Here is a 21,909-nt window from a genome sequence, read left to right as displayed (position 1 = left end):
ATTTCGCAAATAAGTGTGAGGACCGTGAAAAATGCATGGATGCTTTGCCTCATGGCCTTCAGCAAACAGTGTAGTCGGCAGGATTCGAACCTGCGCGGGGAGACCGCAATGGATTTCTAGTCCATCGCCTTAACCACTAGGCCACGACTACGGGAGTAGACCAATTTCTGCTCAGTTTGTGTCCAACACTGCTGCCTGACCTACTTGCAACCAACCCAGCTCAGTCAGCAAGCGGAGATTGCAAGCTAGCCCTGCAAGCGGGTAAAACAGCGGTCCCACTGAGGAGAAATCAGGCTGCCATGTCTCATCCTATGTAATGGGGTTTTTCAGGACTGGCCCTGGGGACCGACAGCACTGCACAATTGGGAAGTCTGTCTTATTCTACTCACTCTGTGAGCACTCTTTCCTAAAGGGCTGACCATCAGAATCAGGTTTGCCGAACAAGGGAGATGCACTGATCCCCGGGAGCAGGAAGGAACATCGCTCTAGTACAGAGTCAGCAGAAGAGATGGACCTTAGTGATAGCAAGCTGAGGCCTACAAAAAGAAGACTGACCTTCGCCCAAACAGGGACTTGAATTAAGCAGACCACCTTCTGCCATGTTGTGTGTAACACTGCTGCCTGACCTACTTGCAACCTAGCAAGCGGAGATTGCAAGCTAGCCCTGTAAGCGGCTAAAACAGCAGTCCCACTGAGGAGAAATCAGGCTGCCATGTCTCATCCTATGTAATGGGGTTTTTCAGTGATGGGCCTGCGGACCGACAGCACTGCACAATTCGGAGGTCTGTCTTATTCTACTCACTCTGTGAGCCCGCTTTCCTAACAAGCTGACCATCAGAATCAGGTGTGCCAAACAAGGGAGGTGCACTGATACCCTGGAGCAGGAAGGAACACCGCTCCAGTACAGATTCAGAAGAAGAGATGGACCGTAGTGATAGCAAGGTGACTCCGCCAAAAGCAGACAGACCTTCGCCCGAACAGGGACTTGAACCCTGGACCCTCAGATTAAAAGTCTGATGCTCTACCTACTGAGCTATCTGGGCTCTTGTGGAGCACTGTCTTCTCACATTTTATAAAGCAGCAGTTTTACAACAAGCTGCCTAGAAGACACCCAGGTGTCACGAGGATGAAAGCTAGAAGCAGTTATGGCACAGAGAGCGAAGGACCATAGAAGGCACAATTACCGTCACAGAAAGCTAAAGCAGTACTACAAATCCCTCCCATAGTCGGCAGAGTTCGAACCTGCGCGGGGAGACCCCAATGGATTTCAAGTCCATCACATTTACCTCTCGGCCACGACTACGCCTAATGTTAGAAAGCAAGCGCCCTTGTCTGGTGGCGCCCTGCACAGGCCAAGCTTCAGAAACAAAATCACGCAGAAAGATGAGGTGGTAAAAAATTTTCAACCTTCCCGTATACTCAACGGCAAAGGGTTGCCGTGACCCAGATTTGAATGAGGGTTGCTGCTGCCACAACACAGAGTACTAACCACTATACGATCACGGCGTGCCACTGGCTCTCCCAAGACAACCCCTGGAGCCCGGATACAAGAAGCAGCAGCGGCGTGTTTGTCCATGGAAGAGGGACTGGACATTTTGCAAATAAGTGCGAGGACCGTGAAAAATGCATGGATGCTTTGCCTCATGGCCTTCAGCGTAGTCGGCAGGATTCGAACCTGCGCGGGGGGACCCCAATGGATTTCTAGTCCATCACCTTAACCACTCAGCAACGACTATGGTAGTAAACCAATTTCTGCTCAGTTTGTGTCCAACACTGCTGTCTGACCTACTTGCAACCAACCCAGCTCAGTCAGCAAGCGGAGATTGCAAGCTAGCCCTGCAAGCGGGTAAAACAGCGGTCCCACTGAGGAGAAATCAGGCTGCCATGTCTCATCCTATGTAATGGGGTTTTTCAGTACTGGCCCTGGGGACTGACAGCACTGCACAATTGGGAAGTCTGTCTTATTCTACTCACTCTGTAAGCACTCTTTCCTAAAGGGCTGACGATCAGAATCAGGTGTGCCGAACAAGGGAGATGCACTGAACCCCGGCAGCAGGAAGGAACATCGCTCTAGTACAGAGTCAGCAGAAGAGATGGACCGTAGTGATAGCAAGCTGAGGCCTACAAAAAGAAGACTGACCTTCACCCAAACAGGGACTTGAATTAAGCAGACCACCTTCTGCCATGTTGTGTGTAACACTGCTGCCTGACCTACTTGCAACCTAGCAGGCCGAGATTGTAAGCTAGCCCTGGAAGCGGGTAAAACAGCAGTCCCACTGAGGAGAAATCAGGGTGCCATGTCTCATCCTATGTAATGGGGTTTTTCAGTACTGGCCCTGGGGACCGACAGCACTGCACAATTGGGAAGTCCGTCTTATTCTACGTACTCTGTGAGCACTCTTTCCTAAAGGGCTGATCATCAGAATCAGGTGTGCCGAACAAGGGAGATGCACTGATCCCCGGGAGCAGGAAGGAACATCGCTCTAGTACAGAGTCAGCAGAAGAGATGGACTGTAGTGATAGCAAGCTGAGGCCTACAAAAAGAAGACTGACCTTTGCCCAAACAGGGACTTGAATTAAGCAGACTACCTTCTGCCATGTTGTGTGTAACACTGCTGCCTGACCTACTTGCAACCTAGCAAGCGGAGATTGTAAGCTAGCCCTGGAAGCGGGTAAAACAGCAGTCCAACTGAGGAGAAATCAGGCTGCCATGTCTCATCCTATGTAATGGGGTTTTTCAGTACTGGCCCTGGGGACCGACAGCACTGCACAAATGGGAGGTCTGTCTTATTCTACTCACTCCGTGAGCACTCTTTCCTAAAGGGCTGACCGTCAGAATCATGTGTGCCGAACAAGGAAGATGCACTGACCCCCTGGAGAAGGAAGGAACATCGCTCTAAGAGAAATCAGGCTGCCATGTCTCATCCTATGTAATGACGTTTTTCAGTGCTGGGCCTGGGGACCGACAGCACTGCACAATTCGGAGGTCTGTCTTATTCTACTTACTCTGTGAGCGCGCTTTCCTAACGAGCTGACCATCAGAATCAGGTGTGCAAAACAAGGGAGGTGCACTGATACCCTGGAGCAGGAAGGAACACCGCTCCTGTACAGATTCAGAAGAAGAGATGGACCGTAGTGATAGCAAGGTGACTCCGCCAAAAGTAGACAGACCTTCACCCGAACAGGGACTTGAACCCTGGACCCTCAGATTAAAAGTCTGATGCTCTACCGACTGAGCTATCCGGGCTCTTGTGGAAAAACTGGCTTCTCACCTTTTATAAAGCAGCAGTATTACAACAAGCTGCCCAGAAGAGAAGCAGGTGTCACGAGGATGAAAGCTAGAAGCAGTTATGGCACAGAGAGCGAAGGACAATAGAAGGCACAATTACAGTCACAGAAATCTAAAGCAATACTGCAAATCCCTCCAGTAGTCGGCAGAGTTCGAACCTGCGCGGGGAGACCCCAATGGATTTCAAGTCCATCGCCTTAACCTCTCGGCCACGACTACGCCTAATGTTAAAAAGCAAGCGCCCTTGTCTGGTGGCGCCCTGCACAGGCCAAGCTTCAGAAACAAAATCACGCAGAAAGATGAGGTGGTAAAAATTTTCAACCTTCCCGTATACTCAACGGCAAAGGGTTGCCGTAACGCGGATTCGAACCGGGGTTGCTGCAGCCACAACGCAGAGTACTAACCACTATACGATCACGGCGTGCCACTGACTCAACCAAGACAACCCCTGGAGCCCGGATACAAGAAGCAGCAGCAGCGTGTTTGTCCATCGAAGAGGGACTGGACATTTCGCAAATAAGTGTGAGGACCGTGAAAAATGCATGGATGCTTTGCCTCATGGCCTTCAGCAAACAGTGTAGTCGGCAGGATTCGAACCTGCGCGGGGAGACCGCAATGGATTTCTAGTCCATCGCCTTAACCACTCGGCCACGACTACGGGAGTAGACCAATTTCTGCTCAGTTTGTGTCCAACACTGCTGCCTGACCTACTTGCAACCAACCCAGCTCAGTCAGCAAGCGGAGATTGCAAGCTAGCCCTGCAAGCGGGTAAAACAGCGGTCCCACTGAGGAGAAATCAGGCTGCCATGTCTCATCCTATGTAATGGGGTTTTTCAGGACTGGCCCTGGGGACCGACAGCACTGCACAATTGGGAAGTCTGTCTTATTCTACTCACTCTGTGAGCACTCTTTCCTAAAGGGCTGACCATCAGAATCAGGTTTGCCGAACAAGGGAGATGCACTGATCCCCGGGAGCAGGAAGGAACATCGCTCTAGTACAGAGTCAGCAGAAGAGATGGACCTTAGTGATAGCAAGCTGAGGCCTACAAAAAGAAGACTGACCTTCGCCCAAACAGGGACTTGAATTAAGCAGACCACCTTCTGCCATGTTGTGTGTAACACTGCTGCCTGACCTACTTGCAACCTAGCAAGCCGAGATTGTAAGCTAGCCCTGGAAGCGGCTAAAACAGCAGTCCCACTGAGGAGAAATCAGGCTGCCATGTCTCATCCTATGTAATGGCGTTTTTCAGTGCTGGGCCTGGGGACCGACAGCACTGCACAATTCGAAGGTCTGTCTTATTCTACTCACTCTGTGAGCGCGCATTCCTAACGAGCTAACCATCAGAATCAGGTGTGCCAAACAAGGGAGGTGCACTGATACCCTGGAGCAGGAAGGAACACCGCTCCAGTACAGATTCAGAAGAAGTGATGGACCGTAGTGATAGCAAGGTGACTCCGCCAAAAGCAGACAGACCTTCGCCCGAACAGGGACTTGAACCCTGGACCCTCAGATTAAAAGTCTGATGCTCTACCGACTGAGCTATCCGGGCTCTTATGGAGCACTAGCTTCTCCCCTTTTATAAAGCAGCAGTTTTACAACAAGCTGCCTAGAAGAGACGCAGGTGTCACGAGGATGAAAGCTAGAAGCAGTTATGGCACAGAGAGCGAAGGACCATAGAAGGCACAATTACTGTCACAGAAAGCTAAAGCAATACTGCAAATCCCTCCCGTAGTCGGCAGAGTTCGAACCTGCGCAGGGAGACCCCAATGGATTTCAAGTCCATCACCTTAACCTCTCGGCCACGACTACGCCTAATGTTAGATAGCAAGCGCCCTTGTCTGGTGGCGCCCTGCAAAGGCCAAGCTTCAGAAACAAAATCACGCAGAAAGATGAGGTGGTAAAAAAAATTCAACCTTCCCGTATACTCAACGGCAAAGGGATGCCGTGACCCGGATTCAAACCGGGGTTCCTGCGGCCACAACGCAGAGTACTAACCACTATACAATAACGGCGTGCCACTGGCTCACCCAAGACAACTCCTGGAGCCCGGATACAAGAAGGAGCAGCGGCGTGTTTGTCCATCGAAGAGGGACTGGACATTTCGCAAATAAGTGCGAGGACCGTGAAAAATGCATGGATGCTTTGCCTCATGGCCTTCAGCAAACAGCGTAGTCGGCAGGATTCGAACCTGCACGGGGAGACCGCAATGGATTTCTAGTCCATCGCCTTAACCACTCGGCCACGACTACGGGAGTAGACCAATTTCTGCTCAGTTTGTCTCCAACACTGCTGCCTGACCTACTTGCAACCAACCCAGCTCAGTCAGCAAGCAAAGATTGCAAGCTAGCCCTGCAAGCGGGTAAAACAGCGGTCCCACTGAGGAGAAATCAGGCTGCCATGTCTCATCCTATGTAATGGGGTTTTTCAGGACTGGCCCTGGGGACCGACAGCACTGCACAATTGGGAAGTCTGTCTTATTCTACTCACTCTGTGAGCACTCTTTCCTAAAGGGCTGACCATCAGAATCAGGTTTGCCGAACAAGAGAGATGCACTGATCCCTGGGAGCAGGAAGGAACATCGCTCTAGTACAGAGTCAGCAGAAGAGATGGACCGTAGTGATAGCAAGCTGAGGCCTACAAAAAGAAGACTGACCTTCGCCCAAACAGGGACTTGAATTAAGCAGACCACCTTCTGCCATGTTGTGTGTAACACTGCTGCCTGACCTACTTGCAACCTAGCAAGCCGAGATTGTAAGCTAGCCCTGGAAGCGGGTAAAACAGCAGTCCCACTGAGGAGAAATCAGGCTGCCATGTCTCATCCTATGTAATGGGGTTTTTCAGTGCTGGGCCTGGGGACCGACAGCACTGCACAATTCGGAGGTCTGTCTTATTCTACTCACTCTGTGAGCCCGCTTTCCTAAAGGGCTGACCATCAGAATCATGTGTGATGAACAAGGGAGATGCACTGACCCCCTGGAGAAGGAAGGAACATCGCTCTAATACAGAGTCAGCAGAAGAGATGGACCCGTAGTGATAGCAAGCTGAGGCCTCCAAAAAGTAGACTGACCTTCGCCCAAACAGGGACTTGAACTAAGCAGACCACCTTCTGCCCTGTTGTGTGTCACATTGCTGCCTGACCTACTTGCAACCTAACAAGCCGAGATTGTAAGCTAGCCCTGGAAGCGGGTAAAACAGCAGTCCCACTGAGTTGAAATCAGGCTGCCATGTCTCATCCTATGTAATGGGGTTTCTCAGTGCTGGGCCTGGGGATCGACAGCACTGCACAATTCGGAGGTCTGTCTTATTCTACTCATTCTGTGAGCGCGCTTTCCTAACGAGCTGACCATCAGAATCAGGTGTGCCTAACAAGGGAGGTGCACTGATACCCTGGAGCAGGAAGGAACACCGCTCAAGTAGATTCAGAAGAAGAGATGGACCGTAGTGATAGCAAGGTGACTCTGCCAAAAGCAGACAGACCTTCACCCGAACAGGGACTTGAACCCTGGACCCTCAGATTAAAAGTCTGATGCTCTACCGACTGAGCTATCCAGGCACTTGTGGAGCACTGGCTTCCCACCTTTTATAAAGCAGCAGTTTTACAACAAGCTGCCCAGAAGAGACGCAGGTGTCACGAGGATGAAAGCTAGAAGCAGTTATGGCACAGAGAGCGAAGGACAATAGAAGGCACAATTACCGTCACAGAAATCTAAAGCAATACTGCAAATCCCTCCCGTAGTCGGCAGAGTTCAAACCTGCGTGGGGAGACCCCAATGGATTTCAAGTCCATCGCCTTAACCTCTCGGCCACGACTACGGCTAATGTTAAAAAGCAAGCACCCTTGTCTGGTGGCGCCCTGCACAGGCCAAGCTTCAGAAACAAAATCACGCAGAAAGATGAGGTGGTAAAAAATTTAAACCTTCCCGTATACTCAACGGCAAAGGGTTGCCGTGACGCGGATTTGAACCGGGGTTGCTGCAGCCACAACGCAGAGTACTAACCACTTTACGATCACGGCGTGCCACTGGCTCAACCAAGACAACCCCTGGAGCCCGGATACAAGAAGCAGCAGCGGCGTGTTTGTCCATCGAAGAGGGACTGGACATTTCGCAAATAAGTGCGAGGACCGTGAAAAATGCATGGATGCTTTGCCTCATGGCCTTCAGCAAACAGCGTAGTCGGCAGGATTCGAACCTGCGCGGGGAGACCCCAATGGATTTCTAGTCCATCGCCTTAACCACTCGGCCACGACTACGGGAGTGGACCAATTTCTGCTCAGTTTGTGTCCAACACTGCTGCCTGACCTACTTGCAACCAACCCAGCTCAGTCAGCAAGCGGAGAATGCAAGCTAGCCCTGCAAGCGGGTAAAACAGCGGTCCCACTGAGGAGAAATCAGGCTGCCATGTCTCATCCTATGTAATGGGGTTTTTCAGTACTGGCCCTGGGGACCGACAGCACTGCACAATTGGGAAGTCTGTCTTATTCTACTCACTCTGTGAGCACTCTTTCCTAAAGGGCTGACGATCAGAATCAGGTGTGCCAAACAAGGGAGATGCACTGATCCCCGGGAGCAGGAAGGAACATCGCTCTAGTACAGAGTCAGCAGAAGAGATGGACCGTAGTGATAGCAAGCTGAGGCCTACAAAAAGAAGACTGACCTTCGCCCAAACAGGGACTTGAATTAAGCAGACCACCTTCTGCCATGTTGTGTGTAACACTGCTGCCTGACCTACTTGCAACCTAGCAAGCCGAGATTGTAAGCTAGCCCTTGAAGTGGCTAAAACAGCAGTCCCACTGAGGAGAAATCAGGCTGCCATGTCTCATCCTATGTAATGGGCTTTTTCAGTACTGGCCCTGGGGACCGACAGCACTGCACAAATGGGAGGTCTGTCTTATTCTACTCACTCCGTGAGCACTCTTTCCTAAAGGGCTGACCATCAGAATCATGTGTGCCGAACAAGGAAGATGCACTGACCCCCTGGAGAAGGAAGGAACATCGCTCTAAGAGAAATCATGCTGCCATGTCTCATCCTATGTAATGGGCTTTTTCAGTGCTGGGCCTGGGGACCGACAGCACTGCACAATTCGGAGGTCTGTCTTATTCTACTCACTCTGTGAGCGCGCTTTCCTAACGAGCTGACCATCAGAATCAGGTGTGCCAAACAAGGGAGGTGCACTGATACCCTGGAGCAGGAAGGAACACCGCTCCGGTACAGATTCAGAAGAAGAGATGGACCGTAGTGATAGCAAGGTGACTCCGCCAAAATCAGACAGACCTTCTCCCGAACAGGGACTTGAACCCTGGACCCTCAGATTAAAAGTCTGATGCTCTACCGACTGAGCTATCCGGGCTCTTGTGGAGAACTGGCTTCTCACCTTTTATAAATCAGCAGTTTTACAACAAGCTGCCCAGAAGAGACGCAGGTGTCACGAGGATGAAAGCTAGAAGCAGTTATGGCACAGAGAGCGAAGGACAATAGAAGGCACAATTACGTCACAGAAATCTAAAGCAATACTGCAAATCCCACCCGTAGTCGGCAGAGTTCGAACCTGCGTGGGGAGACCCCAATGGATTTCAAGTCCATTGCCTTGACCTCTCGGCCACGACTACGGCTAATGTTAAAAAGCAAGCGCCCTTGTCTGGTGGCGCCCTTGTCTGGTGGCGCCCTGCACAGGCCAAGCTTCAGAAACAAAATCATGCAGAAAGATGAGGTGGTAAAAAATTTCAACCTTCCCGTAAACTCAACGGCAAAGGGTTGCCGTCACGCGGATTCGAACCGGGGTTGCTGCAGCCACAACACAGAGTACTAACCACTATACGATCAAGGCGTGCCACTGGCTCAACCAAGACAACCCCTGGAGTCCGGATACAAGAAGCAGCAGCGGTGTGTCTGTCCATCGAAGAGGGACTGGACATTTCGCAAATAAGTGCGAGGACCGTGAAAAATGCATGGATGCTTTGCCTCAAGGCCTTCAGCAAACAGCGTAGTCGGCAGGATTCGAACCTGCGCGGGGAGACCCCAATGGATTTCTAGTCCATCGCCTTAACCACTCGGCCACGACTACGGGAGTGGACCAATTTCTGCTCAGTTTGTGTCCAACACTGCTGCCTGACCTACTTGCAACCAACCCAGCTCAGTCAGCAAGCGGAGAATGCAAGCTAGCCCTGCAAGCGGGTAAAACAGCGGTCCCACTGAGGAGAAATCAGGCTGCCATGTCTCATCCTATGTAATGTGGTTTTTCAGTACTGGCCCTGGGGACCGACAGCACTGCACAAATGGGAGGTCTGTCTCATTCTACTCACTCTGTGAGCACTCTTTCCTAAAGGGATGACCATCAGAATCAGGTTTGCCGAACAAGGGAGATGCACTGATCCCCGGGAGCAGGAAGGAACATCGCTCTAGTACAGAGTCAGCAGAAGAGATGGACCGTAGTGATAGCAAGCTGAGGCCTACAAAAAGAAGACTGACCTTCGCCCAAACAGGGACTTGAATTAAGCAGACCACCTTCTGCCATGTTGTGTGTAACACTGCTGCCTGACCATACTTGCAACCTAGCAAGCGGAGATTGTAAGCTAGCCCTGGATGCAGCTAAAACAGCAGTCCCACTGAGGAGAAATCAGGCTGCCATGTCTAATCCTATGTAATGGGGCTTTTCAGTACTGGCCCTGGGGACTGACAGCACTGCACAAATGGGAGGTCTTTCTTATTCTACTCACTCCGTGAGCACTCTTTCCTAAAGGGCTGACCATCAGAATCATGTGTGCCGAACAAGGGAGATGCACTGATCCCCGGGAGAAGGAAGGAACATCGCTCTAATACAGAGTCAGCAGAAGAGATGGACCCGTAGTGATAGCAAGCTGAGCCCTCCAAAAAGAAGACTGACCTTCGCCCAAACAGGGACTTGAATTAAGCAGACCACCTTCTGCCATGTTGTGTCACATTGCTGCCTGACCTACTTGCAACCTAGCAAGCGGAGATTGCAAGCTAGCCCTGTAAGCGGGTAAAACAGCAGTCCCACTGAGGAGAAATCAGGCTGTCATATCTCATCCTATGTAATGGGGTTTTTCAGTGATGGGCCTAGGGACCGACAGCACTGCACAAATGGGAGGTCTTTCTTATTCTACTAACTCCGTGAGCACTCTTTCCTAAAGGGCTGACCATCAGAATCATGTGTGCCAAACAAGGAAGATGCACTGACCCCCTGGAGAAGGAAGGAACATTGCTCTAAGAGAAATCAGGCTGCCATGTCTCATCCTATGTAATGACGTTTTTCAGTGCTGGGCCTGGGGACCGACAGCACTGCACAATTCGAAGGTCTGTCTTATTCTACTCACTCTGTGAGCGCGCTTTCCTAACGAGCTAACCATCAGAATCAGGTGTGCCAAACAAGGGAGGTGCACTGATACCCTGGAGCAGGAAGGAACACCGCTCCAGTACAGATTCAGAAGAAGTGATGGACCGTAGTGATAGCAAGGTGACTCCGCCAAAAGCAGACATACCCTCGCCTGAACAGGGACTTGAACCCTGGACCCTCAGATTAAAAGTCTGATGCTCTACCGACTGAGCTATCCGGGCTCTTATGGAGCACTAGCTTCTCCCCTTTTATAAAGCAGCAGTTTTACAACAAGCTGCCTAGAAGAGACGCAGGTGTCACGAGGATGAAAGCTAGAAGCAGTTATGGCACAGAGAGCGAAGGACCATAGAAGGCACAATTACTGTCACAGAAAGCTAAAGCAATACTGCAAATCCCTCCCGTAGTCGGCAGAGTTCGAACCTGCGCAGGGAGACCCCAATGGATTTCAAGTCCATCACCTTAACCTCTCGGCCACGACTACGCCTAATGTTAGATAGCAAGCGCCCTTGTCTGGTGGCGCCCTGCAAAGGCCAAGCTTCAGAAACAAAATCACGCAGAAAGATGAGGTGGTAAAAAAATTTCAACCTTCCCGTATACTCAACGGCAAAGGGTTGCCGTGACCCGGATTCAAACCGGGGTTGCTGCGGCCAAAACGCAGAGGTCTAACCACTATACAATAACGGCGTGCCACTGGCTCACCCAAGACAACCCCTGGAGCCCGGATACAAGAAGGAGCAGCGGCGTGTTTGTCCATCGAAGAGGGACTGGACATTTCGCAAATAAGTGCGAGGACCGTGAAAAATGCATGGATGCTATGCCTCATGGCCTTCAGCAAACAGCGTAGTCGGCAGGATTCGAACCTGCGCGGGGAGACCGCAATGGATTTCTAGTCCATCGCCTTAACCACTCGGCCACGACTACGGGAGTAGACCAATTTCTGCTCAGTTTGTCTCCAACACTGCTGCCTGACCTACTTGCAACCAACCCAGCTCAGTCAGCAAGCGAAGATTGCAAGCTAGCCCTGCAAGCGGGTAAAACAGCGGTCCCACTGAGGAGAAATCAGGCTGCCATGTCTCATCCTATGTAATGGGGTTTTTCAGGACTGGCCCTGGGGACCGACAGCACTGCACAATTGGGAAGTCTGTCTTATTCTACTCACTCTGTGAGCACTCTTTCCTAAAGGGCTGACCATCAGAATCAGGTTTGCCGAACAAGAGAGATGCACTGATCCCTGGGAGCAGGAAGGAACATCGCTCTAGTACAGAGTCAGCAGAAGAGATGGACCGTAGTGATAGCAAGCTGAGGCCTACAAAAAGAAGACTGACCTTCGCCCAAACAGGGACTTGAATTAAGCAGACCACCTTCTGCCATGGTGTGTGTAACACTGCTGCCTGACCTACTTGCAACCTAGCAAGCCGAGATTGTAAGCTAGCCCTGGAAGCGGGTAAAACAGCAGTCCCACTGAGGAGAAATCAGGCTGCCATGTCTCATCCTATGTAATGGGTTTTTTCAGTGCTGGGCCTGGGGACCGACAGCACTGCACAATTCGGAGGTCTGTCTTATTCTACTCACTCTGTGAGCCCGCTTTCCTAAAGGGCTGACCATCAGAATCATGTGTGATGAACAAGGGAGATGCACTGACCCCCTGGAGAAGGAAGGAACATCGCTCTAATACAGAGTCAGCAGAAGAGATGGACCCGTAGTGATAGCAAGCTGAGGCCTCCAAAAAGTAGACTGACCTTCGCCCAAACAGGGACTTGAACTAAGCAGACCACCTTCTGCCCTGTTGTGTGTCACATTGCTGCCTGACCTACTTGCAACCTAACAAGCCGAGATTGTAAGCTAGCCCTGGAAGCGGGTAAAACAGCAGTCCCACTGAGTTGAAATCAGGCTGCCATGTCTCATCCTATGTAATGGGGTTTCTCAGTGCTGGGCCTGGGGACCGACAGCACTGCACAATTCGGAGGTCTGTCTTATTCTACTCATTCTGTGAGCGCGCTTTCCTAACGAGCTGACCATCAGAATCAGGTGTGCCTAACAAGGGAGGTGCACTGATACCCTGGAGCAGGAAGGAACACCGCTCAAGTAGATTCAGAAGAAGAGATGGACCGTAGTGATAGCAAGGTGACTCTGCCAAAAGCAGAACGCAGAGTACTAACCACTCTGCCAAAAGCACAACGCAGAGTACTAACCACTATACGATCACGGCGTGCCACTGGCTCACCCAAGACAGCCCCTGGAGCCCGGATACAAGAAGCAGCAGCGGCGTGTTTGTCCATCGAAGAGAGACTGGACATTTCGCAAATAAGTGCGAGGACCGTGAAAAATGCATGGATGCTTTGCCTCATGGCCTTCAGCGTAGTCGGCAGGATTCAAACCTGCGCGGGGAAACCCCAATGGATTTCTAGTCCATCGCCTTAACCACTCAGCCACGACTATGGTAGTAAACCAATTTTTTGCTCAGTTTGTGTTCAACACTGCTGTCTGACCTACTTGCAACCAACCCAGCTCAGTCAGCAAGCGGAGATTGCAAGCTAGCCCTGCAAGCGGGTAAAACAGCGGTCCCACTGAGGAGAAATCAGGCTGCCATGTCTCATCCTATGTAATGACGTTTTTCAGTGCTGGGCTTGGGGACCGACAGCACTGCACAATTCGGAGGTCTGTCTTATTCTACTCACTCCGTGAGCACTCTTTCCTAACGAGCTGACCATCAGAATCAGGTGTGCCAAACAAGGGAGGTGCACTGATACCCTGGAGCAGGAAGGAACACCGCTCCGGTACAGATTCAGAAGAAGAGATGGACCTTAGTGATAGCAAGCTGAGGCCTACAAAAAGAAGACTGACCTTTGCCCAAACAGGGACTTGAATTAAGCAGACCACCTTCTGCCATGTTGTGTGTAACACTGCTGCCTGACCTACTTGCAACCTAGCAAGCCGAGATTGTAAGCTAGCCCTTGAAGTGGCTAAAACAGCAGTCCCACTGAGGAGAAATCAGGCTGCCATGTCTCATCCTATGTAATGGGCTTTTTCAGTACTGGCCCTGGGGACCGACAGCACTGCACAAATGGGAGGTCTGTCTTATTCTACTCACTCCGTGAGCACTCTTTCCTAAAGGGCTGACCATCAGAATCATGTGTGCCGAACAAGGAAGATGCACTGACCCCCTGGAGAAGGAAGGAACATCGCTCTAAGAGAAATCAGGCTGCCATGTCTCATCCTATGTAATGACGTTTTTCAGTGCTGGGCCTGGGGACCGACAGCACTGCACAATTCGGAGGTCTGTCTTATTCTACTCACTCTGTGAGCGCGCTTTCCTAACGAGCTGACCATCAGAATCAGGTGTGCCAAACAAGGGAGGTGCACTGATACCCTGGAGCAGGAAGGAACACCGCTCCGGTACAGATTCAGAAGAAGAGATGGACCGTAGTGATAGCAAGGTGACTCCGCCAAAATCAGACAGACCTTCACCCGAACAGGGACTTGAACCCTGGACCCTCAGATTAAAAGTCTGATGCTCTACCGACTGAGCTATCCGGGCTCTTGTGGAGAACTGGCTTCTCACCTTTTATAAATCAGCAGTTTTACAACAAGCTGCCCAGAAGAGACGCAGGTGTCACGAGGATGAAAGCTAGAAGCAGTTATGGCACAGAGAGCGAAGGACAATAGAAGGCACAATTACGTCACAGAAATCTAAAGCAATACTGCAAATCCCTCCCGTAGTCGGCAGAGTTCGAACCTGCGTGGGGAGACCCCAATGGATTTCAAGTCCATCGCCTTGACCTCTCGGCCACGACTACGGCTAATGTTAAAAAGCAAGCGCCCTTGTCTGGTGGCGCCCTGCACAGGCCAAGCTTCAGAAACAAAATCACGCGGAAAGATGAGGTGGTAAAAAATTTAAACCTTCCCGTATACTCAACGGCAAAGGGTTGCCGTGACGCGGATTTGAACCGGGGTTGCTGCAGCCACAACGCAGAGTACTAACCACTATACTATCACGGCGTGCCACTGGCTCAACCAAGACAACCCCTGGAGCCCGGATACAAGAAGCAGCAGCGGCGTGTTTGTCCATCGAAGAGGGACTGGACATTTCGCAAATAAGTGCGAGGACCGTGAAAAATGCATGGATGCTTTGCCTCATGGCCTTCAGCAAAAAGCGTAGTCGGCAGGATTCGAACCTGCGCGGGGAGACCCCAATGGATTTCTAGTCCATCGCCTTAACCACTCGGCCACGACTACGGGAGTGGACCAATTTCTGCTCAGTTTGTGTCCAACACTGCTGCCTGACCTACTTGCAACCAACCCAGCTCTGTCAGCAAGCGGAGAATGCAAGCTAGCCCTGCAAGCGGGTAAAACAGCGGTCCCACTGAGGAGAAATCAGGCTGCCATGTCTCATCCTATGTAATGGGGTTTTTCAGTACTGGCCCTGGGGACCGACAGCACTGCACAATTGGGAAGTCTGTCTTATTCTACTCACTCTGTGAGCACTCTTTCCTAAAGGGATGACCATCAGAATCAGGTTTGCCGAACAAGAGAGATGCACTGATCCCCGGGAGCAGGAAGGAACATCGCTCTAGTACAGAGTCAACAGAATAGATGGACCGTAGTGATAGCAAGCTGAGGCCTACAAAAAGAAGACTGACCTTCGCCCAAACAGGGACTTGAATTAAGCAGACCACCTTCTGCCATGTTGTGTGTAACACTGCTGCCTGACCTCCTTGCAACCTAGCAAGCCGAGATTTTAAGCTAGCCCTGGAAGCGGCTAAAACAGCAGTCCCACTGAGGAGAAATCAGGCTGCCATGTCTCATCCTTTGTAATGGGGTTTTTCAGTACTGGCCCTGGGGACCGACAGCACTGCACAATTGGGAAGTCTGTCTTATTCTACTCTCTCTGTGAGCACTCTTTCCTAAAGGGCTGATCATCAGAATCAGGTGTGCCGAACAAGGGAGATGCACTGATCCCCGGGAGCAGGAAGGAACATCGCTCTAGTACAGAGTCAGCAGAAGAGATGGACCGTAGTGATAGCAGGCTGAGGCCTACAAAAAGAAGACTGACCTTCGCCCAAACAGGGACTTGAATTAAGCAGACCACCTTCTGCCATGTTGTGTGTAAAACTGCTGCCTGACCTACTTGCAACCTAGCAAGCGGAGATTGTAAGCTAGCCCTTGAAGTGGCTAAAACAGCAGTCCCACTGAGGAGAAATCAGGCTGCCATGTCTCATCCTATGTAATGGGCTTTTTCAGTACTGGCCCTGGGGACCGACAGCACTGCACAAATGGGAGGTCTGTCTTATTCTACTCACTCCGTAAGCACTCTTTCCTAAAGGGCTGACCATCAGGATCATGTGTGCCGAACAAGGAAGATGCACTGACCCCCTGGAGAAGGAAGGAACATCGCTCTAAGAGAAATCAGGCTGCCATGTCTCATCCTATGTAATGACGTTTTTCAGTGCTGGGCCTGGGGACCGACAGCACTGCACAATTCGGAGGTCTGTCTTATTCTACTCACTCTGTGAGCGCGCTTTCCTAACGAGCTGACCATCAGAATCAGGTGTGCCAAACAAGGGAGGTGCACTGATACCCTGGAGCAGGAAGGAACACCGCTCCGGTACAGATTCAGAAGAAGAGATGGACCGTAGTGATAGCAAGGTGACTCTGCCAAAAGCAGACAGACCTTCACCCGAACAGGGACTTGAACCCTAGACCCTCAGATTAAAAGTCAGATGCTCTACCGACTGAGCTATCCGGGCTCTTGTGGAGAACTGGCTTCTCACCTTTTATAAAGCAGCAGTTTTACAACAAGCTGCCCAGAAGAGACGCAGGTGTCACGAGGATGAAAGCTAGAAGCAGTTATGGCACAGAGAGCGAAGGACAATAGAAGGCACAATTACGTCACAGAATTCTAAAGCATTACTGCAAATCCCTCCCGTAGTCGGCAGAGTTCGAACCTGCGCGGGGAGACCCCAATGGATTTCAAGTCCATCGCCTTAACCTCTCGGCCACGACTACGGCTAATGTTAAAAAGCAAGCGCCCTTGTCTGGTGGCGCCCTGCACAGGCCAAGCTTCAGAAACAAAATCACGCAGAAAGATGAGGTGGTAAAAAATTTTCAACCTTCCCGTATAATCAACGGCAAAGGGTTGCCGTGACCCGGATTCGAACCGGGGTTGCTGCGGCCACAACGCAGAGTACTAACCACTATACGATCACGGCGTGCCACTGGCTCACCCAAGACAGCCCCTGGAGCCCGGATACAAGAAGCAGCAGCGGCGTGTTTGTCCATCGAAGAGAGACTGGACATTTCGCAAATAAGTGCGAGGACCGTGAAAAACGCATGGATGCTTTGCCTCATGGCCTTCAGCGTAGTCGGCAGGATTCAAACCTGCACGGGGAAACCCCAATGGATTTCTAGTCCATCGCCTTAACCACTCAGCCACGACTATGGTAGTAAACCAATTTCTGCTCAGTTTGTGTCCAACACTGCTGTCTGACCTACTTGCAACCAACCCAGCTCAGTCAGCAAGCGGAGATTGCAAGCTAGCCCTGCAAGCGGGTAAAACAGCGGTCCCACTGAGGAGAAATCAGGCTGCCATGTCTCATCCTATGTAATGGGGTTTTTCAGTACTTGCCCTGGGGACCGACAGCACTGCACAATTGGGAAGTCTGTCTTATTCTACTCACTCCGTGAGCACTCTTTCCTAAAGGGCTGACCATCAGAATCATGTGTGCCGAACAAGGAAGATGCACTGACCCCCTGGAGAAGGAAGGAACATCGCTCTAAGAGAAATCAGGCTGCCATGTCTCATCCTATGTAATGACGTTTTTCAGTGCTGGGCCTGGGGACCGACAGCACTGCACAATTCGGAGGTCTGTCTTATTCTACTCACTCTGTGAGCGCGCTTTCCTAATGAGCTGACCATCAGAATCAGGTGTGCCAAACAAGGGAGGTGCACTGATACCCTGGAGCAGGAAGGAACACCGCTCCGGTACAGATTCAGAAGAAGAGATGGACCGTAGTGATAGCAAGGTGACTCCGCCAAAAGCAGACAGACCTTCACCCAAACAGGGACTTGAACCCTGGACCCTCAGATTAAAAGTCTGATGCTCTACCGACTGAGCTATCCGGGCTCTTGTGGAGAACTGGCTTCTCACCTTTTATAAAGCAGCAGTTTTACAACAAGCTGCCCAGAAGAGACGCAGGTGTCACGAGGATGAAAGCTAGAAGCAGTTATGGCACAGAGAGCGAAGGACAATAGAAGGCACAATTACCGTCACAGAAATCTAAAGCAATACTGCAAATCCCTCCCGTAGTCGGCAGAGTTCGAACCTGCGTGGGGAGACCACAATGGATTTCAAGTCCATCGCCTTAACCTCTCGGCCACGACTACGGCTAATGTTAAAAAGCAAGCACCCTTGTCTGGTGGCGCCCTGCACAGGCCAAGCTTCAGAAACAAAATCACGCAGAAAGATGAGGTGGTAAAAAATTTTCAACCTTCCCGTATAATCAACGGCAAAGGGTTGCCGTGACCCGGATTCGAACCGGGGTTGCTGCGGCCACAACGCAGAGTACTAACCACTATACGATCACGGCGTGCCACTGGCTCACCCAAGACAGCCCCTGGAGCCCGGATACAAGAAGCAGCAGCGGCGTGTTTGTCCATCGAAGAGAGACTGGACATTTCGCAAATAAGTGCGAGGACCGTGAAAAATGCATGGATGCTTTGCCTCATGGCCTTCAGCGTAGTCGGCAGGATTCAAACCTGCGCGGGGAAACCCCAATGGATTTCTAGTCCATCGCCTTAACCACTCAGCCACGACTATGGCAGTAAACCAATTTCTGCTCAGTTTGTGTCCAACACTGCTGTCTGACCTACTTGCAACCAACCCAGCTCAGTCAGCAAGTGGAGATTGCAAGCTAGCCCTGCAAGCGGGTAAAACAGCGGTCCCACTGAGGAGAAATCAGGCTGCCATGTCTCATCCTATGTAATGGGGTTTTTCAGTACTGGCCCTGGGGACCGACAGCACTGCACAATTGGGAAGTCTGTCTTATTCTACTCACTCCGTGAGCACTCTTTCCTAAAGGGCTGACCATCAGAATCATGTGTGCCGAACAAGGAAGATGCACTGACCCCTTGGAGAAGGAAGGAACATCGCTCTAAGAGAAATCAGGCTGCCATGTCTCATCCTATGTAATGACGTTTTTCAGTGCTGGGCCTGGGGACCGACAGCACTGCACAATTCGGAGGTCTGTCTTATTCTACTCACTCTGTGAGCGCGCTTTCCTAACGAGCTGACCATCAGAATCAGGTGTGCCAAACAAGGGAGGTGCACTGATACCCTGGAGCAGGAAGGAACACCGCTCCGGTACAGATTCAGAAGAAGAGATGGACCGTAGTGATAGCAAGGTGACTCCGCCAAAAGTAGACAGACCTTCACCCAAACAGGGACTTGAACCCTGGACCCTCAGATTAAAAGTCTGATGCTCTACCGTCTGAGCTATCCGGGCTTTTGTGGAGAACTGGCTTCTCACCTTTTATAAAGCAGCAGTTTTACAACAAGCTGCCCAGAAGAGACGCAGGTGTCACGAGGATGAAAGCTAGAAGCAGTTATGGCACAGAGAGCGAAGGACAATAGAAGGCACAATTACCGTCACAGAAATCTAAAGCAATACTGCAAATCCCTCCCGTAGTCAGCAGAGTTCGAACCTGCGTGGGGAGACCCCAATGGATTTCAAGTCCATCGCCTTAACCTCTCGGCCACGACTACGGCTAATGTTAAAAAGCAAGCACCCTTGTCTGGTGGCGCCCTGCACAGGCCAAGCTTCAGAAACAAAATCACGCAGAAAGATGAGGTGGTAAAAAATTTTCAACCTTCCCGTATAATCAACGGCAAAGGGTTGCCGTGACCCAGATTCGAACCGGGGTTGCTGCGGCCACAACGCAGAGTACTAACCACTATACGATCACGGCGTGCCACTGGCTCACCCAAGACAACCCCTGGAGCCCGGATACAAGAAGCAGCAGCGGCGTGTTTGTCCATCGAAGAGAGACTGGACATTTCGCAAATAAGTGCGAGGACCGTGAAAAATGCATGGATGCTTTGCCTCATGGCCTTCAGCGTAGTCGGCAGGATTCAAACCTGCGCGGGGAAACCCCAATGGATTTCTAGTCCATCGCCTTAACCACTCAGCCACGACTATGGTAGTAAACCAATTTCTGCTCAGTTTGTGTCCAACACTGCTGTCTGACCTACTTGCAACCAACCCAGCTCAGTCAGCAAGCGGAGATTGCAAGCTAGCCCTGCAAGCGGGTAAAACAGCGGTCCCACTGAGGAGAAATCAGGCTGCCATGTCTCATCCTATGTAATGACGTTTTTCAGTACTGGCCCTGGGGACCGACAGCACTGCACAATTGGGAAATCTGTCTTATTCTACTCACTCTGTGAGCACTCTTTCCTAAAGGGCTGACGATCAGAATCAGGTGTGCCGAACAAGGGAGATGCACTGATCCCCGGGAGCAGGAAGGAACATCGCTCTAGTACAGAGTCAGCAGAAGAGATGGACCGTAGTGATAGCAAGTTGAGGCCTACAAAAAGAAGACTGACCTTCGCCCAAACAGGGACTTGAATTAAGCAGACCACCTTCTGCCATGTTGTGTGTAACACTGCTGCCTGACCTACTTGCAACCTAGCAAGCCGAGATTGTAAGCTAGCCCTTGAAGTGGCTAAAACAGCAGTCCCACTGAGGAGAAATCAGGCTGCCATGTCTCATCTTATGTAATGGGCTTTTTCAGTACTGGCCCTGGGGACCGACAGCACTGCACAAATGGGAGGTCTGTCTTATTCTACTCACTCCGTGAGCACTCTTTCCTAAAGGGCTGACCATCAGAATCATGTGTGCCGAACAAGGAAGATGCACTGACCCCCTGGAGAAGGAAGGAACATCGCTCTAAGAGAAATCAGGCTGCCATGTCTCATCCTATGTAATGACGTTTTTCAGTGCTGGGCCTGGGGACCGACAGCACTGCACAATTCGGAGGTCTGTCTTATTCTACTCACTCTGTGAGCGCGCTTTCCTAATGAGCTGACCATCAGAATCAGGTGTGCCAAACAAGGGAGGTGCACTGATACCCTGGAGCAGGAAGGAACACCGCTCCGGTACAGATTCAGAAGAAGAGATGGACCGTAGTGATAGCAAGGTGACTCCGCCAAAATCAGACAGACCTTCACCCGAACAGGGACTTGAACCCTGGACCCTCAGATTAAAAGTCTGATGCTCTACCGACTGAGCTATCCGGGCTCTTGTGGAGAACTGGCTTCTCACCTTTTATAAAGCAGCAGTTTTACAACAAGCTGCCCAGAAGAGACGCAGGTGTCGCGAGGATGAAAGCTAGAAGCAGTTATGGCACAGAGAGCGAAGGACAATAGAAGGCACAATTACGTCACAGAAATCTAAAGCAATACTGCAAATCCCTCCCGTAGTCGGCAGAGTTCGAACCTGCGTGGGGAGACCCCAATGGATTTCAAGTCCATCGCCTTGACCTCTCGGCCACGACTACGGCTAATGTTAAAAAGCAAGCGCCCTTGTCTGGTGGCGCCCTGCACAGGCCAAGCTTCAGAAACAAAATCACGCAGAAAGATGAGGTGGTAAAAAATTTAAACCTTCCCGTATACTCAACGGCAAAGGGTTGCCGTGACGCGGATTTGAACCGGGGTTGCTGCAGCCACAACGCAGAGTACTAACCACTATACGATCACGGCGTGCCACTGGCTCAACCAAGACAACCCCTGGAGCCCGGATACAAGAAGCAGCAGCGGCGTGTTTGTCCATCGAAGAGGGACTGGACATTTCGCAAATAAGTGCGAGGACCGTGAAAAATGCATGGATGCTTTGCCTCATGGCCTTCAGCGTAGTCGGCAGGATTCAAACCTGCGCGGGGAAACCACAATGGATTTCTAGTCCATCGCCTTAACCACTCAGCCACGACTATGGTAGTAAACCAATTTCTGCTCAGTTTGTGTCCAACACTGCTGTCTGACCTACTTGCAACCAACCCAGCTCAGTCAGCAAGCGGAGATTGCAAGCTAGCCCTGCAAGCGGGTAAAACAGCAGTCCCACTGAGGAGAAATCAGGCTGCCATGTCTCATCCTATGTAATGGCGTTTTTCAGTACTGGCCCTGGGGACCGACAGCACTGCACAATTGGGAAGTCTGTCTTATTCTACTCACTCTGTGAGCACTCTTTCCTAAAGGGCTGGCGATCAGAATCAGG

General features: G+C 51.1%; 28 non-coding genes across 28 annotated transcripts; all 28 read right to left on the bottom strand.

Annotated features, from left to right (window-relative positions):
* Positions 1-69: 69 nt before the first annotated feature.
* Positions 70-151, bottom strand: trnas-aga (transfer RNA serine (anticodon AGA)). The gene has a single exon. It is a non-coding gene; the product is annotated as a tRNA-Ser (tRNA).
* Positions 152-970: 819 nt separating this feature from the next.
* On the bottom strand, positions 971-1,043 carry trnak-uuu (transfer RNA lysine (anticodon UUU)). Its single transcript has one exon. It is a non-coding gene; the product is annotated as a tRNA-Lys (tRNA).
* A 2,131-nt stretch (positions 1,044-3,174) lies between these two features.
* Positions 3,175-3,247, bottom strand: trnak-uuu (transfer RNA lysine (anticodon UUU)). Its single transcript has one exon. It is a non-coding gene; the product is annotated as a tRNA-Lys (tRNA).
* Positions 3,248-3,426: 179 nt separating this feature from the next.
* On the bottom strand, positions 3,427-3,508 carry trnas-uga (transfer RNA serine (anticodon UGA)). Its single transcript has one exon. It is a non-coding gene; the product is annotated as a tRNA-Ser (tRNA).
* Positions 3,509-3,865: 357 nt separating this feature from the next.
* Positions 3,866-3,947, bottom strand: trnas-aga (transfer RNA serine (anticodon AGA)). Its single transcript has one exon. It is a non-coding gene; the product is annotated as a tRNA-Ser (tRNA).
* Positions 3,948-4,766: 819 nt separating this feature from the next.
* trnak-uuu (transfer RNA lysine (anticodon UUU)) lies at positions 4,767-4,839 on the bottom strand. The gene has a single exon. It is a non-coding gene; the product is annotated as a tRNA-Lys (tRNA).
* Positions 4,840-5,457: 618 nt separating this feature from the next.
* trnas-aga (transfer RNA serine (anticodon AGA)) lies at positions 5,458-5,539 on the bottom strand. Its single transcript has one exon. It is a non-coding gene; the product is annotated as a tRNA-Ser (tRNA).
* Positions 5,540-6,770: 1,231 nt separating this feature from the next.
* trnak-uuu (transfer RNA lysine (anticodon UUU)) lies at positions 6,771-6,843 on the bottom strand. The gene has a single exon. It is a non-coding gene; the product is annotated as a tRNA-Lys (tRNA).
* A 617-nt stretch (positions 6,844-7,460) lies between these two features.
* trnas-aga (transfer RNA serine (anticodon AGA)) lies at positions 7,461-7,542 on the bottom strand. Its single transcript has one exon. It is a non-coding gene; the product is annotated as a tRNA-Ser (tRNA).
* Positions 7,543-8,567: 1,025 nt separating this feature from the next.
* Positions 8,568-8,640, bottom strand: trnak-uuu (transfer RNA lysine (anticodon UUU)). The gene has a single exon. It is a non-coding gene; the product is annotated as a tRNA-Lys (tRNA).
* A 177-nt stretch (positions 8,641-8,817) lies between these two features.
* trnas-uga (transfer RNA serine (anticodon UGA)) lies at positions 8,818-8,899 on the bottom strand. The gene has a single exon. It is a non-coding gene; the product is annotated as a tRNA-Ser (tRNA).
* Positions 8,900-9,272: 373 nt separating this feature from the next.
* Positions 9,273-9,354, bottom strand: trnas-aga (transfer RNA serine (anticodon AGA)). Its single transcript has one exon. It is a non-coding gene; the product is annotated as a tRNA-Ser (tRNA).
* Positions 9,355-10,792: 1,438 nt separating this feature from the next.
* On the bottom strand, positions 10,793-10,865 carry trnak-uuu (transfer RNA lysine (anticodon UUU)). The gene has a single exon. It is a non-coding gene; the product is annotated as a tRNA-Lys (tRNA).
* A 618-nt stretch (positions 10,866-11,483) lies between these two features.
* trnas-aga (transfer RNA serine (anticodon AGA)) lies at positions 11,484-11,565 on the bottom strand. Its single transcript has one exon. It is a non-coding gene; the product is annotated as a tRNA-Ser (tRNA).
* A 1,436-nt stretch (positions 11,566-13,001) lies between these two features.
* trnas-aga (transfer RNA serine (anticodon AGA)) lies at positions 13,002-13,083 on the bottom strand. The gene has a single exon. It is a non-coding gene; the product is annotated as a tRNA-Ser (tRNA).
* A 1,026-nt stretch (positions 13,084-14,109) lies between these two features.
* On the bottom strand, positions 14,110-14,182 carry trnak-uuu (transfer RNA lysine (anticodon UUU)). The gene has a single exon. It is a non-coding gene; the product is annotated as a tRNA-Lys (tRNA).
* Positions 14,183-14,359: 177 nt separating this feature from the next.
* Positions 14,360-14,441, bottom strand: trnas-uga (transfer RNA serine (anticodon UGA)). The gene has a single exon. It is a non-coding gene; the product is annotated as a tRNA-Ser (tRNA).
* Positions 14,442-14,798: 357 nt separating this feature from the next.
* Positions 14,799-14,880, bottom strand: trnas-aga (transfer RNA serine (anticodon AGA)). Its single transcript has one exon. It is a non-coding gene; the product is annotated as a tRNA-Ser (tRNA).
* A 1,688-nt stretch (positions 14,881-16,568) lies between these two features.
* trnas-uga (transfer RNA serine (anticodon UGA)) lies at positions 16,569-16,650 on the bottom strand. Its single transcript has one exon. It is a non-coding gene; the product is annotated as a tRNA-Ser (tRNA).
* A 131-nt stretch (positions 16,651-16,781) lies between these two features.
* Positions 16,782-16,853, bottom strand: trnah-gug (transfer RNA histidin (anticodon GUG)). The gene has a single exon. It is a non-coding gene; the product is annotated as a tRNA-His (tRNA).
* A 148-nt stretch (positions 16,854-17,001) lies between these two features.
* On the bottom strand, positions 17,002-17,083 carry trnas-aga (transfer RNA serine (anticodon AGA)). Its single transcript has one exon. It is a non-coding gene; the product is annotated as a tRNA-Ser (tRNA).
* A 612-nt stretch (positions 17,084-17,695) lies between these two features.
* Positions 17,696-17,768, bottom strand: trnak-uuu (transfer RNA lysine (anticodon UUU)). Its single transcript has one exon. It is a non-coding gene; the product is annotated as a tRNA-Lys (tRNA).
* A 391-nt stretch (positions 17,769-18,159) lies between these two features.
* trnah-gug (transfer RNA histidin (anticodon GUG)) lies at positions 18,160-18,231 on the bottom strand. The gene has a single exon. It is a non-coding gene; the product is annotated as a tRNA-His (tRNA).
* A 148-nt stretch (positions 18,232-18,379) lies between these two features.
* On the bottom strand, positions 18,380-18,461 carry trnas-aga (transfer RNA serine (anticodon AGA)). Its single transcript has one exon. It is a non-coding gene; the product is annotated as a tRNA-Ser (tRNA).
* Positions 18,462-19,073: 612 nt separating this feature from the next.
* trnak-uuu (transfer RNA lysine (anticodon UUU)) lies at positions 19,074-19,146 on the bottom strand. Its single transcript has one exon. It is a non-coding gene; the product is annotated as a tRNA-Lys (tRNA).
* A 611-nt stretch (positions 19,147-19,757) lies between these two features.
* On the bottom strand, positions 19,758-19,839 carry trnas-aga (transfer RNA serine (anticodon AGA)). The gene has a single exon. It is a non-coding gene; the product is annotated as a tRNA-Ser (tRNA).
* A 1,025-nt stretch (positions 19,840-20,864) lies between these two features.
* Positions 20,865-20,937, bottom strand: trnak-uuu (transfer RNA lysine (anticodon UUU)). Its single transcript has one exon. It is a non-coding gene; the product is annotated as a tRNA-Lys (tRNA).
* A 177-nt stretch (positions 20,938-21,114) lies between these two features.
* Positions 21,115-21,196, bottom strand: trnas-uga (transfer RNA serine (anticodon UGA)). The gene has a single exon. It is a non-coding gene; the product is annotated as a tRNA-Ser (tRNA).
* Positions 21,197-21,909: the final 713 nt, after the last annotated feature.

Source organism: Carassius carassius, chromosome 18 (assembly GCF_963082965.1).
Source record: "Carassius carassius chromosome 18, fCarCar2.1, whole genome shotgun sequence".
Taxonomy (NCBI): Eukaryota; Metazoa; Chordata; class Actinopteri; order Cypriniformes; family Cyprinidae; genus Carassius; species Carassius carassius.
The sequence above is the reverse complement of the archived record's forward strand: the minus strand, read 5'-3'. Positions and strand labels throughout refer to the sequence as shown.